This window comes from Hyla sarda, chromosome 12 (genome assembly GCF_029499605.1).
Source record: "Hyla sarda isolate aHylSar1 chromosome 12, aHylSar1.hap1, whole genome shotgun sequence".
Lineage (NCBI taxonomy): Eukaryota > Metazoa > Chordata > Amphibia > Anura > Hylidae > Hyla > Hyla sarda.
In genome coordinates, this window is record NC_079200.1 from 8028512 (window position 1) to 8046011 (window position 17500).

The following is a 17500-nucleotide window of genomic DNA, read 5'->3' on the forward strand; positions in this document are numbered from 1 at the left end:
CTGCTGCTCACTCATTCTGACATCCAGTGCTCAGGAAGGGGCATTTCTGAGGCAAGCACTGAGCCCGCCCTCACTCACCATGCATTCACTTCCTCCCTGAGTCTGCTGTGCTGGGTCTCTTCATCCAATCACTGCAGGCTACTCTGTAACCCCTTCCTCTCTGTTATCATGCTGCAGTCTGATAGGACAGGAGTGAGCACAGATTAGTGCTAGTCCCGCCCTCACTTCCTGGACTTTGTCTCTGCCTCAGCCGGGACAAAGATGCTGCTGCAGCCAGACAGGATTATGTTCTGGATGGTATGGGGACCCCTAGTGGTCTTTATTTTACAAGCCATGATTTCTATAAGAAGGAGATAACATTTATTTATGAAGTATATTAGAAATTAATGTTTTGCATATAAATAGTTTTTGATTCTGACAGCAAAGTACAAGATACAAAAGAAGATAAAGGTATAAAATCCTAGAAGTCGCCCCCCTATATAACATGACATTGCGGAGGCTGATGTTATATATATGTCAGTGTAGCTCGGAGATGGCGAGGAATGCCTCCCGCAGCCAAAATCATAGATGTCATGTGCCTCATATTTCTAGGGACAGTCCCCAGTTATACATATTTGTCCCTGTTTTCTTAGCATATAAATAACCCACATGCACTGATTGCCCATTATGGTATTATGGTACAATAATCGGCCCTTACAATAAATCCTGTGCACCAACTATTGTCTTTTTTATCCTTTTTTTTCATCCTTTTTTTTTTTTTTACTTGAATTTTAATTTTTTTTACTTTAGAAAATTACAATCTGTAAAAAGACTAGTTAATATTTGGCCTTTCCACTACCAGTCCTTATAAACTTAGGGGGTCATTGATCAAGGCCCCAATAGGCCTTTAGTTTTGCGAAGTCTCGGCGCATTTATGATCCGACTTTTGCCCTTTTATTTGGCTTTTTTTTCTCTTTCTGCTTTTATACTTTCCTAAGCCTTTGGTTTTTTCCATGCACCAATTCATGACGTGCGACTAAGTCCCACACACAGTTTTGTGCAACGTCCGCTCCAGCCTGGACATGGCGCGGGAGGCTGACAAGTGCACTCCATATTCATCAATGTCTGGCGCAAATCTGTGCTACCTTGGCCATCCAAAAATTGCGCGTAAACATTATCCGTCATTTATCAAAAGGCGCAGGCATCTTGAAAAATGCACACACTAGGCAAAAAACAAAAAAGTCGCCCATGTTAGTAAATTTTTACTGATTTCTTCTAAAAACGCCCCTGTTCTCAGGTTGAGTGTGGTATTACAACATGGCTCCATTTACTTTAAAGGGGTACTCCACTGGAAAACATTTTTAAATCAACTGGTTCCAGAAAGTTAAACAGATTTGTAAATCACTTCTATTTAAAAATCTTAATCCATCCAGTACATGTCAGCTGCTGTATGTTCCAGAGGAAGTTCTTTTCTTTTTGAATTTCCTTTCTGTCTGACCACAGTGCTCTCTGCTGACTGGAAGTATTGGAAGGGTTAAGATTTTTTTTTATAGAAATAATTTACAAATCTGTTTAACTTTCTGGCACCCTTTAATGTAACTGAGCTGCAATGCCACACACCACCTGAGGACAAGAAAGGCACTATTTTTGGATGAAATCAGCTAATTTTTTTCTAATCCTGGAGAACTCCTTAAAGGAGTACTCCACCCCTAGACATCTTATCCCCTAACCAAAGGATAGGGACTAAGATGTCTGATCGTGGGGGGTGGGATCTGGAGGGTCGCTGCTGGGCCCCCTGTGATCTCCGGCGCAGAACCCCAGTCTTCGGGTGCACGGAGTGAACTTCACTCCATGCCGGATGACGGGAGATCACAGCTGTCACACCCCTTCTATTCATGTCTATGGGAGGATAAGTGCACATTACTACCCATGGGGTAGGGGGGTTAATAAGTGCACATTGCTACCCATGCGGTGGGGGGTTAATAAGTGCACATTGCTACCCATGGGGGGGGGGGGGGTTAATAAGTGCACATTGCTACCCATGGGGGGAGGGGGGGTGTAAATAAGTGCACATTGCTATCCATTGGGGGGGGGGGGGGGAATGAGTGCACATTGCTACCCATGGGGGGTGTTAATAAGTGCACATTGCTATCCATGGGGGGGGGAATAAGTGCACATTGCTACCCATGGGGGGGTGTTAATAAGTGCACATTGCTACCCTTGGGGGGGGAGGGTTAATAAGTGCACATTGCTACCCTTGGGGGGGGGAGGGTTAATAAGTGCACATTGCTACCCATGGGGGGGGGGGGGTAAATAAGTGCACATTGCTATCCATGGGGGGGGGGGGGATGAGTGCACATTGCTACCCATGGGGGGTGTTAATAAGTGCACATTGCTACCCATGGGGGGGGGGGGGTAAATAAGTGCACATTACTACCCATTGGGGGTGTTAATAAGTGCACATTTCTACCCATGGGGGTCTTAATAAGTGCACATTGCTTCCCTTGGGGGGGGGGGGGTTAATAAGTGCACATTGCTACCCTTGGGGGGGAGGGTTAATAAGTGCACATTGCTACCCATGGGGGCTGTTAATAAGTGCACATTGCTACCCATGGGGGCTGTTAATAAGTGCACATTGCTACCCTTGGGGGGGGGGAGGGTTAATAAGTGCACATTGCATTGCTGGATTTAGTGTATTATGCTATACACAATGGATGCAGGTATGGCGGGTGAGGTGGCGGTTTAGTAGGTGTGCCCAGCAGTAAGAATTTCTGAGATGTGCCCTGGGCTTGGGAAACACTGGTTTACTTCTCGGCCTTCATCGCTTCTTGGCCTTTTGGCTAAGATCAAGTGTAGTATCTGTTCTTATCAGTTTCATGCCGGTGGTCCAAACAGCACCGGAGGGGAGCAAGCAGGATGGGTGCTGCATGGTAGGGGGCAGGTGACGACACCAGCTCAACGGCTGCCCCAATGAGACCTGCTCCCTCCGGGTCTCGCCATGGGGCTGGGGGGGGGGGGGGGGGGGTTTGAAGGCCGAGGTACTTCTGTGCCTCGGTGAGTGGTGACCCTGAGGTGCCGAAACTCACTGGGTGTAACGCACTGCACCACACGCTCTTCACCTTTGGCACTCACCCCTTTGATTCCCGGCCTTCCGGCTAGAATCGGGGCCATTTTTATAGATCCGTCTGGATGTCCGGGCCGTACCTCACGGCGCACATTCACTTATTTATTTATTGTCTGTTTTTTCACTGTGCCCCTTTTACGTGTTGTTTGTCACAGGATTTGTCAGGATGCGGGAAGCCCTTCTGGGTGTCCCTCCTGGCGGTCCAGGGGGGGTGTGTTTGGCCATCCGGTTCCGCACCTCCCTGCAAACCCCGGGCATTCCTTCATGGGCAGGACGCCATAGTATACGGCTCTGCCGGTGGATTCTTGGACTAACACCTAGGAGGACGCCGGGAGCACTTGTAGCTTTCGCGAAAAGGGACATTAGGGGAAATTCCTGAAAACCTGTCCAGAGAAAAAGTTCCTGTGTTGCCCATAGCAACCAAACAGATCGCTTCTTTCATTTATAAAGAGGCCTGTGAAAAACGAAAGAAGCAATCTGATTGGTTGCTATGGGAAACTCAGCAACTTTTCCTCTGGGCAGGTATTGAAAGAGCTTTATTCGTCATTACAAATCATACAATAAATGACAATCGCACAAAGCAAGACAGTACAATATACGGCACAGGTTCCTAAGCTATACACCGTACCACATGCTACGCTAACACTCCGCTCCATCACTCGATATCAAAGAAACAAAGTCGAAAAACAACAATATATTACAGTTTCCTCCGGGCAGGTTTTCATAAATCTCCCCCATTGAGCCTGGACCCTTGCAGGTGCCTTCTGGCCAGAGGGGAAGGGCGGTTTTGTTGGGGGGGGGGCCTCTCTACTTTTGGAGAAGGGCTTTGCGATGGACCGCATCCTTGTGCACGTTTTTTTTTTTTGAGTGTGACACGTTTACACTTCTTTCTTGCATTTGGGTGATAGAGGGCACGTTCGGCTCTTAAAAAAAAAAAACACTGCTTTACTTCTAATCAGTGGTCTCTAAGCTGAGGACCTCCAGCTGTTGCAAAACTACAACTCCCAGCATGCCCGGACAGCCAACGGCTGTCCGGGCATGCTGGGAGTTGTAGTTTAGCATTAGCTGGAGGTCCGCAGCTTGGAGACCACTGATCCAGATGTTCACCTAAGGCTGGGTTCACACCACGCTTTTGTTATACAGATCCCGTATCAGGTTTTTGATTTAAAAAAACGGATTCCTCAAAACCGGACTAAACTGTATCAAAACGTGTGTACAAATTTTAATCCGTATACGGTTTGAAAAATGATGTCCGGTTGCATCCGTTTTTTTTAAGAAAAAACTGATACGTTTTTAACTTTTCATTGCATTATGAATAAAGTTTCACTTGTTTAATTGAAATCCCCCCCCCCCAAAAAAAAAAGGAAAACCGGATGGAACCGTACGCACATACGGTTCTGTACGGTAACCATTGACTTCCATGTTTAAAAAAAAAAAAACGGATATGTTTCAATACGGTTTTTCACCCGGACCAAAAACCATGGTAGGCTACGGTTTTGGGTACGGGAAAAACTGACACAACCTGATGCATCTTTTGGCGTACGGTTTTCAATGGAGAGTCAATGAGTACGGTTTTCAATACGGTTCCGTAGGGTTTTCAAATTGAAAACGTATACGGGAACTGTACTGCAAGAACGTGGTGTGAACGCGGCCTAACATTTGCTGAGGAATATGAACCTACACAAGAATCCCGAACGTGTAAATTCAATGGGGCCTTAGGCGGAGTCCGCCAGGCCGGGGCCGCACTGGGCCACCACAATGGCCACCGAGGATCACTCTTCATAGCCTGCTCCCCGAACGCTCCACCGGCCAGTGAGGGGGAAGCCTTTCAGATCTGATCCCCCCCCCCCACCCCCCCACAAAGTGCGGCCCTCGGCCCTCGCTGCATATTTTATGGCCTCGTATATGAATAAGTAAAGAATGGAAGGGGCCAGACACAGAGAGCGCACTGTTACGTGACGTTTTATGGCCTACAAGCTGGCACCGTTTCACCTAAAAGGCTTTGTAAGTGAGGTGATAGATTCGCTTTTTTTTTTTAGGGATTTAACTCCGTGTCTGCCATACACGGCCTAGAGGTTTAAAGGGGTACTCCGGTGGAAACGTCTTTTTTTTTTTTTTTTTAAATGAACTGGTGCCGGAAAGTTAAACAGATTTGTAAATTACTTCTATAAAAAAAAAAAAAATCTTAATCCTTTCAGTACTTTTTAGCAGCTGTATGCTACAGAGGAAATTCTTTTCTTTTTGAATTTCTTTTTTGTCTTGCCCACAGTGCTCTCTGCTGACACCTCAGGAACTGTCCAGAGCAACATAGGTTTGCTATGGGGATTTTCTCCTGCTCTGGACAGTTCCGGACACGGACAGAGATGTCAGTAGAGAGCACTGTGGACAAGACAAAAAAGAAATTCAAAAACAAAAGAATTTCCTGTGTAGCATACTGCTGCTAATGAGTACTGAAAGGATTAAGATTTTTTAATAGAAGTAATTTACAAATCTGTTTAACTTTCTTGCACCAGTTGATTAAAAAAAAATTAAATTAAAAAAATCTCCACCGGAGTACCCCTTTAATGGGTTTCCTCCTGAGGCCTAATACTAAATCTGCCACAGGGCCCCTCACCATCTGCCATTTATAACATCGGGGCCTGGCGGAGCCGGATAGGTTTGCTAAGGGGATTTTCTCCTGCTCTGGACAGTTCCGGACACGGACAGAGATGTCAGCAGAGAGCACTGTGGACAGGACAAAAAAGAGATTCAAAAAGAAAATAATTTCCTGTGTAGCATACTGCTGCTAATGAGTACTGAAAGGATTAAGATTTTTTAATAGAAGTCATTTACAAATCTGTTTAACTTTCTGGCACCAGTTCATTAAAAAAATGTAATTAAAAAAATTTCCACCGGAGTACCCCTTTAATGGGTTTCCTCCTGAGGCCTAATACTAAATCTGCCACAGGGCCCCTCACCATGTGCCATTTATAATATCGGGGCCTGGCGGAGCCGGATAGGTTTGCTAAGGGGATTTTCTCCTGCTCTGGACAGTTCCTGACATGGACAGAGGTGTCGGCAGAGAGCACTGTGGTCAGACCGGAAAGAACTACACAACTTCCCGTAGAGCATACAACAGCTGCAGTGGTGCAGTTGCCCATAGCAACCAATCAGATGGCTTCTTTCATTTTTAAAGAGGCCTGTGGAAAATGAAAGCAGTGATCTGATTGGTTGCTATGGGTAGCTGATCAACTTTTACTTTTAAGTGTTTCTATCCTAGGTGGTCCAAAGGCTGTTTGGGCATGCTGGGAGTTGTAGTTTTGTAACAATTGGAGGCACACTGTTTGGGAAACACTGATTTAGTAGTTTAAGAAAAATGAAACTTAATGGGGTATTCCGGCCATATACATCTTATCCCCTATCCAAAGGATAGGGGATAAGATGTATGATTGCAGGGGGCTCGCCGCTGGGGCATTCTGTGCCGGGCGCTGCCTCCGAGGCCGTGAAGTCGAGACCGCTCCCCTCGTGATGTCACGGCCACGCCCCCTCCATTCATGTCTATGGGAGGGGGCGTGCTGACTGACACTTCCCCTCCCATAGACATGAATGGAGGGGCGGAATACTCCTTTAAAAAATAAATAATGCTTAAAATTGCCCTGTTCTGACCCCATATAACTTTTTTTTAATTTTTCCACCTACGGAGCTGTGTTGCACCGTGATCTGTTAAAGGGGTTCTCCGCTGCCCTGCCTTCCGGAGCTCCGCTCGCAGCGTTCGGAAGTTTATTACTCCGGGTTTCCGTGTTCGAGGCCGCCCCCTCGTGACGTCACGCCCACCCCCTTGTGACATCACGCCCGCCCCCTCAACGAAAGTCTATGGGAAGGGGGCGCGACCGCTGCCACGCCCCCTTCCCATAGACTTTTGTTGAGGGGTCGGGCGTGATGTCACAAGGGGGGCGGCCTCCAACACGGAAGGCCGCCCCCTCGTGACGTCACACCCACCCCCTTGTGACGTCACGCCCGCCCCCTCAATGAAAGTCTATGGGAAGGGGGCGCGACCGCTGTCATGCCCCCTTCCCATAGACTTTTGTTGAGGGGGCGGGCGTGATGTCACAAGGGGGTGGGCGTGACGTCACGAGGGGGCGGCCTCGAACACAGAAGCCCGGAGTAATAAACTTCCGGACGCTGCGAGCGGAGCTCCGGAAGACAGGGCAGCGGAGAACCCCTTTAACAACCCAAAATGTTGGTGGAGCTTTGGGGACTAGGTTGGGGACCACTGCCGTAAAGCGCTATGCTTCCCGTCGTGGTGACTGCTAGTCTAATTGTAGGTCCCACATTTGGTTTTTGGCTATCCCATGATGCTGCAGTAATGGTGATTCCTGAAGAGAGCACTGTAGGTGTGACCGACATGTCATAGGAAGTGAATAGATCAGTGTTTCCCAACCAGGGTGCCTCCAGCTGTTGCAAAACTACAACTCCCAGCATGCCCGGACAGCCGAAGGCTGTCCGGGCATGCTGGGGGTTGTAGTTTTGCAACAGCTGGAGGCACCCTGGTTGGGAAACACAGGAATAAAGTCCTACAAAACAAGCTAGAAGATCAATACGAATCGACCACCCATCAATGAACACCGGAGAGCACCTCGGAGGAGCATTAAAGGGGTACTCCACTGGAAAACTTATTATTTATTTATTTTTTTAAATCAACTGGTGGCAGAAAGTTAAACAGATTTGTAAATTATTTCTATTAAAAAAAATAATCTTAATCCTTCCAGTACATCTCAGCTGCTGTTATGATCCACAGGAAGCTCTTTTCTTTTTGAATTTCCTTTCTGCCTGACCACAGTGCTCTCTGCTGACACCTCTGTCCATTTAAGGAACCGTCCAGAGCAGGACAAGTTTTCTATGGGGATTTGATCCTACTCTGGACAGTTCCTAAAATGCACAGAGGTGTCAGCAGAGAGCACTGTGGTCAGGCAGAAAGGAAATTCCAAAAGAAAAGAACTTCCTGGCCACCATACAGCAGCTGATAAGTACTGGAAGGATTAAGATTTTTTTTAATTTTTTTTTTATAGAGGTAGTTTACAAATCTGTTAAACTTTCTGGCACCAGTTGATTAAAATTATTTTTTTCTCCCAGTGGAGTACCCCTTTAAGGAGAACCCTACGTAGATCATTGCATTATACAGCGTGAGAAATGTCCTCCTGTCACCGCCGCCATCGGACACCACCGCAGAGATCTCCCAGGAGGAAGAGACATTGTTGTCTCCCCAGGAGTTCACACTGCTACTGAATTCCTCGCTTCTGGAATCCGGCCGCTTCATTCCTCAGCCAGATGTTACCACTAGTGTTGAGCGCGAATATTCGTAATGCGAATTTTTATCACGAATATCGGCACTTTGCGATTTCGCAAATATTTAGAATATAATGCTATATATTCGTAATGATGAATATTCTTATTTTGTATTTTTTTTTTGTTTTTTTTTTCACATTTGAATTTTCCATGCAAATTTTTTGAATGAACAGGATGAATAATCGTCAATATATTGGCGAAATATCGCAAATTGGAATATGGCCCCTGCTGCTCATCACTAGTTACCACCATGTCAAGTAATTGTCAGGAAGAGATCCGTACACAGGGCAGACTGTGGATAGGGGATAAGTAAGTTTGGGCTGGAGTCCTTTAAGGAAGCACTCAGTTTTTTGTTCATTCCCCCCCCCCACATCATCACTAGTCCTACAGCGCAATTTATTATGATCCAGCACAGCTGCATCCATGCGTTTCATTAGTGTAACTTGGTCATGTGATCACCAGTCTGTGTGCTTTTTGTGTGTCACAGGTTGTCAGTTCTGGGTTCTGACTTCCTGTGAACTAAAGGATGACATTTTCACCTACCAGATCCCCTCCCCTCCCAGCTCGATCTGTATACTGCTGCAATCTCTATGGGATCAAAATATATAGTAGTTATATACCTCCCCTCTGCTCTATCTGCATACTGCTGCTATCTCTGTGGGATCAGGATATATATTAGTTATACACCTCCCCTCCAGTTATATCTATATACTGCTGCTATCTCTACGGGATCAGGATATATAGTGCTTATACACCTCCCATCCTGCTCTATCTGTATACTGCTGCTATCTCTATGGGATCAGGATGTATAGTAGTTATACACCTCCCCTCCAGCTCTATCTGTATACTGCTGCTATCTCTATGGGATCAGGATGTATAGTAGTTATACACCTCCCCTCCAGCTCTATCTGTATACTGCTGCTGCTAACTCTATGGGATCAGGATGTATAGTAGTTATACACCTCCCCTCCAGCTCTATCTGTATACTGCTGCTATTTCTATGGGATCAGGATATATAGTACTTATACACCTCCCCTCCAGCTCTATCTGTATACTGCTCCTGTTATCTCAATGTGATCAGGATATATAGTAGTTATACACCTCCCCTCCAGCTCTATCTGTATACTACTGCTATCTCTATAGGATCTGGATATATAGTAGTTATACACCTCCCCTCCAGCTCTATCTGTATACTGCTGTTATCTCTATGGGATCAGGATATATAGTAGTTATACACCTCCCCTCCAGCTCTATCTGTATACTGCTGTTATCTCTATGGGATCAGGATATATAGTAGATATACACCTTCCCTCTAGCTCTATCTGTATACTGCTGCTACCTCTATGGGATCAGGATATATAGTAGTTATACACCTCCCCTCCAGCTCTATCTGTATACTGCTATCTCTATGGGATCAGGATATATAGTAGTTATACACCTCCCCTCCAGCTCTATCTGTACACTGCTGCTATCTCTATGGCATCAGGATATATAGTAGTTATACACATCCCCTCCAGCTCTATCTGTATACTGCTACTATCTCTATGGCATCAGGATATATAGTAGATATAAATCTTTCCTGAGGCTGTGTTCACACATTGCATTTCTTGCTAAAACCTTTGTGCTTTTATCCGTATTTTGGCAATAGGTGCTATTTAGCACAATTATGCAAATCACTGCCAAATTGCAGTGAAAATACATGAAAAAATGCCGTAAAAAAAAAAAGTGTTAACCCCCTCCATTGATGTTATAGGTCAGATCACTTTCTCCTCACGGCGATATTTACCTAGCACGATACATTACATTTTTCTCATCAATCATGTCTGCTAATCCCACGCCTGCCACATCAGCCAAATCAGGTAAGCACAAGGCCTACACAAGAACCTCTACATTAACCTATGCTGAACTATATAAGCAAAAATAATTTCCTGGACTGATTCTTTAACCAAATTCCCCTAAGAATCCACCAATTCCTAAACATTGGAGACGCGAGCAGATGGTCCCTTGGTTGCAATTTAGTTGAGACCCCTGAGGCTGCAAGTCAGCAATGAGGAGGGTCACAGGGGGCGCCCTGGCACCCCGAGGCCTATTCCATATGACAACCACAACTGGGAAGTTCTCAGGTGCCCATTCGGCTTTGTACAATCTCCTTTTGTGACAGTTCTATAGTCCATGACTATCAAGCCGGGTGTAAAAGCCTCAATTTACAGTCAGCCGCTCCCCCATAATCCGGGCAGTGTAATTTGTAAATATAGTAATAGGCTTCCTTCCTCTTTTACTATCTGTAAAGGACAAGAGAGAGGACACTACGGAAAGTCATTTACATCCAACTTTACAGCCTTTGAACGAGATCAAAAAATGTGGCTAGTTGGATGGGCCAACCATGTTACACAGTGGTCTCAAACTGTGGCCCTCCAGATGTTGCAAAACTTCAACTCCCAGCATGCCCGGACAGCCAACGGCTGTCCGGGCATGCTAGGAGTTGAAGTTTTGCAACATCTGGAGGGCCGCAGTTTAAAAAATACTAGACAAAGGGATGAGATGAGAGGTAAGCCTTGATTTACCTTTTAGGGGCAGTGTGGATCCTCTGGAGAAGGCAGGCAGGCTTTTGGCTGTCCGAGCATGCTGGGAGTTGATGTTTTGCAACATCTGGAGGGTCACAGTCTAAAACCACTGCACAAAGGGATGAGATGAGAGGGAAGCCTTCATTTACCTTTTAGGGGCAGTGTGGATCCTCTGGAGAAGGCAGGCAGGCTTTTGGCTGTCCGAGCATGCTAGGAGTTGAAGTTTTGCAACATCTGGAGGGCCGCAGTTTAAAAAATACTAGACAAAGGGATGAGATAAGAGGTAAGCCTTGATTTACCTTTTAGGGGCAGTGTGGATCCTCTGGAGAAGGCAGGCAGGCTTTTGGCTGTCCGAGCATGCTGAGAGTTGAAGTTTTACAACATCTGGGGGGCCACAGTTTGAGACCACTGCACAAAGGGATGAGATGAGAGGGAAGCCTTCATTTACCTTTTAGGGGCAGTGTGGATCCTCTGGAGAAGGCAGGCAGGCTTTTGGCTGTCCGAGCATGCTGGGAGTTGATGTTTTGCAACATCTGGAGGGTCACAGTTTAAAACCACTGCACAAAGGGGTGAGATGAGAGGGCAGCTATGATTTACCTTTTAGGGGCAGTGTGGATCCTCTGGAGAAGGCAGACAGGCTTTTGGCTGTCCGGGCATGCTGGGAGTTGAAGTTTTACAACATCTGGGGGGCCATAGTTTGAGACCACTGCACAAAGGGATGACATGAGAGGGAAGCCTTGATTTACCTTTTAGGGACAGTGTGGAATGAATCCTCTGGAGAAGGCAGACAGGCTTTTGGCTGTCTGGGCATGCTTGGAATGGAAGTTTTGCAACATCTGGAGGGCCACAGTTTGAGACCACTGATGTTGTGTCCCTGGGGCCTCCTGAATCTGGGGTCTCCTGAGTCTCTGGGGCCTCCTGAATCTTCACCGACCGTTGGCTGTCCGGGCATGCTGATGTTGTGTCTCTGGAGCCTCCTGAATCATCACCAACCAGTGGCAAATTTCAACTGCTCGATCCTTCGGTTCTCAAGCAGATAAGGTGCTGTCAGGGGTCTGGCAAGAGGAAGCCTAAAGCTTTACCAAAGTTATCAACCTAAAGCTGTCTATACATGTTATAAAACGACCTCCTGACTATCCTTTAATAATAGACATAGGAATCAGTAATGTTGGACTATGCCAAACGCTTTGGTCCTCAGAGATAAGAAGTCGGGTCAGATAGATCCTAGAACAAGTATTCGGCCAGATTCTTATCTAATGGTGCCCACACACCTTCAATGGCCGTCAACCGAACCTTCACCCAGCCAACAGCCATCTCTACGCTTTTCAACACATAAACATGAACACTCAGCTCGATTGAGCGTCATGCAGGGCTGGTGCAAGGATTTTTGACTACACAGGCAAAGAAGCATTTTGTGCCCCCACCAGACCCCAGATCACCTGCCTCTCCCGACCCACTCTGGCAATACAGCCATAAAGTGTAGCCAACAGTCCACAACCCCCACAGCCTAACCCATTCTGGTTCCCCCAATGCCCACCTGAAGTAAAGCGTCCAATTCTCCTGCCAGTGAGTGGTTGAGGATTCAGTTTTTTCCCTCCCTACAGGCTCGGTGCCCTAAGGCAGCTGCCTTACCTGCCTTATGGTAGCACCGACCCTGGAGTTATGTGTACTGAAAGAGGAGAGCCAAAAAACAAGAGCCCACCAACTGAACATACCTGACCCTTCTGTATGGAGACCTTTAGGGTGGTCAGCTGGAGGTCACATCATCCTCAATGCTCGGCCACATTCTTTATATTCTCAGTTTTCTCTATATTTCTATGAAGACAGGAGTTTTTATAGGGGAGGAAAGCAGAAGTCGCCTCTGGTCTTAACAATAGGCATCTGTTTGTTTAACGTCATAGTTGCTCGAAGTCACAGCTTATATGTTGTATTGACTTTAAGGGTATGTTCACACTGCGGAATCCCATGAGCGGAATTCCGCTAGTAAAATTCTGCACAGTGAACATTAGCTATGTGAATGGGTCTTCCGCGGACAATCCCGTCGCTGAAATTATTCCGCGCAAAGAAAGAACATGTTCATTCTTTGCGCGGAAGTCCGCGAGCACCGCATAGCCGTCAATGGTGATGGCGCAGTGCCGCGCGGTCCTACCACCGCCGCCGGCTGCCAGGCTGAATCTCCGCTCGCTGAATTCCATGAGCGGAGATTCAGCTACAATTCCGCAGTGTGAACCCTTATTCTTCACTACAGAAAACCCCTTCCATAAAGTCCACCCTCAAGGTGGAGAGGTGGTGGACACATCTGACTATTCCTCCATTCAAATGGCGGACCTCTTCCCATAACTGGTCGGGGTCCTAGTGGTCAAGACTCCAAACTATCATATATTTCAGGGTTGTTTATGGTCAGGTACTTAAAGGGGCACTCCGGTGGAAAACTTTTTTTTCTCTGTCCATTTCAGGAACTGTCCAGAGTAGGAGAAAATCCCCGTAGCAAACAGATGCTGCTCTGGACAGTTCCTAAAATGGACAGAGGTGTCAGCAGAGAGCACTGTGGTCATGAGGTCAGCAGAGAGCTCTGTGTTCAAAAAAAGCAAAGAATTTCCTCTGTAGTATTCAGCAGCTAATAAGTACTGCAAGGATTAAGATTTTTTAATAGAAGTCATTTACAAATCTGTTTAACTTTCTGGCACCAGTTGATTTAAAAAAAAATAAAAAAAAGTTTTCCACCGGAGTACCCCTTTAAACGGGTACTCCGATGCTCCAGCGTTCTGAACATTTTGTTCAGAACGCTCGGACTTGGAGCCGGATTATCCCCATTGCATGTCCATCTGGTTCCGCAGTTTGGAGCCTGGACGGAGTACCTGTAATATGTGAGCCTGTCTGCCTCCTCCAGATGGGCCATACTGTATCTGAAAGGTAAATCAAGTTTTTCCCTCCCAAGGGTAAATCAAAGTTTCCCTAGTGCTTATCATAACCCCTTCCTTTCTGTGTTGCTGCTGATCCCCTATCCAAAGGGATAAGATGGCTGATCTCCTGCAGCAACCGGTGTTCTAAAAATATGCCGGCTTCCTGCGGCAGTGGTCGTGATGTCATGGCCATGCCCCCTCCATTCATGTCTATGGGAGGGGGCGTGTCAGCCGACGTGACATGGCGTGACATCACAAGGGGCATCGCCATAACATCACGATCACGGCCTCCGGCTCCGAGTGTTCTGAACAAAATGTTCAGAACCCTGGAGCACCGGAGTACCCCTTTAAGCATCTTGTATTACCTAAAGATCTTATTACCGTTTTTCCTGCCCATTATGTAAGGGATTTATTTTTGACGGAAATGGAACATGGAGGGCGGTCAGGAAGGAAATGTGTCTCACAATATAATCGCGGTTAAAACATTACACTAGGGCAGTGGTCTCCAAACTGTGGACCTGCAGCTGTTTTAAAATTACAACTCCCAGCATGCCTGGACAGTTGTTGCCTTTAGAAGCAGACATACCAGAACAAAGGAAAGGGGGAGGGGGGGGCTTAGCTAGTCCTATGTACAGGAGAGAGGAGGAGCCTGGGTAGTGTACCTGTAATATGTGGGCCTGTCTGCCTCCTCCAGAGGGTCTATACTGAAAGGTAAATCAAGTTTTCCCTCTCAAGGGTAAGTCAAGGTTTCCCTAGTGCTTAGCATAACCCCTTCCTTTGTGTGTTGCTACTGATTATTTCTGCTCACACAGCATTGTACAAAACCTGGTGCACCGACCCTTTTTTCTCTCCACGGAGTAAATCAGTGCACTTTCACCAGCACTATGCCATAGCATAGCAGAGAGGAATATGTGCTGTGCTGTGATTGCCCAGGTAACCAATGGAGGAAGTGCCTATGTGTGTACTACTGGCAAACACCTCAGGCCTGGTCCTGCCCCCTAAGGAAGTGCCTGTCTGTATGCTGGGAGCTGTAGTTTTGTAACATCTGGAGGTCCACAGTTTGGAGACTACTACACATACACTGCTACAAAAAAATAAAGGGAACACGTAAACAACACATGTAACTCAATGACACTTGTGTGAGATCCCACTGTCCACTCAGGAAGAACACTGATTGACAATTTCACATGGAACAGACAACACGTGGAAATTATAGGCAATCAACAAGACACCCCCAATAAAGGAGTGGTTCTGCAGGGGGTGACCACAGACCACTTCTCAGTTCCTATGCTTCCTGGCTGATGTTTTGGTCACTTTTGAATGCTGGCGGTGCTTTCACTCTAGTGGTAGCATGAGACGGAGTCTACAACCCACACAAGTGGCTCAGGTAGTGCAGCTCATCCAGGATGGCCCATCAATGCGAGCTGTGGTAAGAAGGTTTACTGTGTCTGTCAGCATAGTGTCCAGAGCATGGAGGCGCTACCAGGAGACAGACCAGTACATCAGGAGACATGGAGGAGGCTGTAGGAGGGCAACAACCCAGCAGCAGGACCGCTACCTCCGCCTTTGTGCAAGATGGAGCAGGAGGAGCACTGCCAGAGCCCTGCAAAATGACCTCCAGCAGGTTATAAATGTGCATGTGTCCACTCAAACGGTCAGAAACAGACTCCATGAGGGTGGTATGAGGGTCCGACGTCCACAGGTGGGGGTTGTGCTTACAGCCCAACACAGTGCAGGACGTTTGGCATTTGCCAGAGAACACCAAGATTGGCAAATAGTGATGTCGCGAACATAAAATTTTCGGTTCGCGAACGGGAACTCCCGCAAAAGTTCGCGAACCGCCATTGACTTCAATGGGCAGGCAAATTTTAAAACCCACAGGGACTCTTTATGGGAACAAAAGTGATTTAAAAGTTGTTTCAAGGGGACTATTACCTGGACTGTGGCGTGCCGGAGCGGGATCCATGGCAAAACTCCCATGGGAAATTACATAGTTGGGGCAGAGTCTGGTTTTAATCCATAAAGGGCATAAATCACCTAACATTCCTAAATTCTTTGGAATAACATGCTTTTGCCCCCTTTAGGCAGCACATAGTTAGATCCCCCCTTTAGGCATCACATAGTTAGATCCCCCCTTTAGGCAGCACATAGATTCCCCCATGTTAGGCAGCACATAGTTAGAGCTCCCCTTTAGGCAGCACATAAGATTCCCCCAAATTAGGCAGCACATAGTTAGATCCCCCCTTTAGGAAGCACATAGATTCCCCCATGTTAGGCAGCACATAGTTAGATCCCCCCTTTAGGCAGCACATAGATTCCCCCATGTTAGGCAGCACATAGTTAGATCCCCCCTTTAGGCAGCACATAGATTCCCCCATGTTAGGCAGCACATAGTTAGAGGCCCCCTTTAGGCAGCACATAAGATTCCCCCAAATTAGGCAGCACATAGTTAGATCCCCCCTTTAGGAAGCACATAAGATTCCCCCATGTTAGGCAGCACATAGTTAGATCCCCCCCCCCCCTTTAGGCAGCACATAGATTCCCCCATGTTAGGCAGCACATAGTTAGAGGCCCCCTTTAGGCAGCACATAAGATTCCCCCAAATTAGGCAGCACATAGTTAGATCCCCCCTTTAGGAAGCACATAAGATTCCCCCATGTTAGGCAGCACATAGTTAGATCCCCCCCCCCCCCCTTTAGGCAGCACATAGATTCCCCCATGTTAGGCAGCACATAGTTAGAGCCCCCCTTGAGGCAGCACATAGTGGGATTTGAACCAAAGGCCCCAGCGCTGCAAGACACAAGGACTGATATTTCAGCCCTAAAAAAACTGTAGGAGTTAGTTGCTAGAAGAAACTTAAGTTATACACTGGAGTACCCCTTTGAACCAGCGGTTCCCGTCCCAACCAGGGTGCCTCCAGCTGTTGCAAGACAGACGGACTGATATTTGAGCCCTAAAATGCCTTTTTTAGGTGCTGTCCTTAAAGCAGATGTTAGCCTAGTGCTTTAGGAGTAAACTGGACCCTGAATACCCCACCTAGCAGCAACCTCGCTATCGCTTTCCCTATATAGCAGGAGCAGCTTCTCTGACCCTCCTATCTCTGACCCTGCAGCACGATGAATGAGGTTAAAATGGCCTCCGTGCAGGAGGGTCTGGAAGGAAGGGACTGCTTCTGATTGGCTGAAATGTGTCTGCTGACTCTGACTCACAGGGTCAAAGTTGACCGCAATGTTAAAGTATAGGGCACGAATCGAACTTCACATATGTTCGCCCGGCGATGCGAACATGCTAAATTCGCCAGGAACAATTCGCGACATCTCTATTGGCAAATTCGCCACTGGCGCCCTGTGCTCTTCACAGATGAATGCAGGTTCACACTGAGCACATGTGACAGACGTGACAGAGTCTGGAGACGCTGTGGAGAACGTTCTGCTGCCTGCAACATCCTCCAACATGACCGGTTTGGCGGTGGGTCAGTAATGGTGTGGGGGTGCCATTGCTTTGGGGGCCGCACAGCCCTCCATGTGCTTGCCAGAGGTAGCCTGACTGCCATTAGGTACCGAGATGAGATCCTCAGACCCCTTGTGAGACCATATGCTGGTGCG

At 47.1% G+C, this 17500-nt stretch overlaps 1 protein-coding gene and 1 pseudogene across 3 annotated transcripts in view; one reads left to right on the forward strand and one right to left on the reverse strand.

Moving 5' to 3' along the window:
- The window catches only part of ZNF385C (zinc finger protein 385C), a 299586-nt gene that overhangs the window by 229781 nt on the left and 52305 nt on the right, over positions 1 to 17500 (reverse strand). The gene's annotated exons all lie outside the window — the stretch shown is intronic.
- LOC130297174 (U2 spliceosomal RNA) lies at positions 2800 to 2961 on the forward strand (annotated as a pseudogene).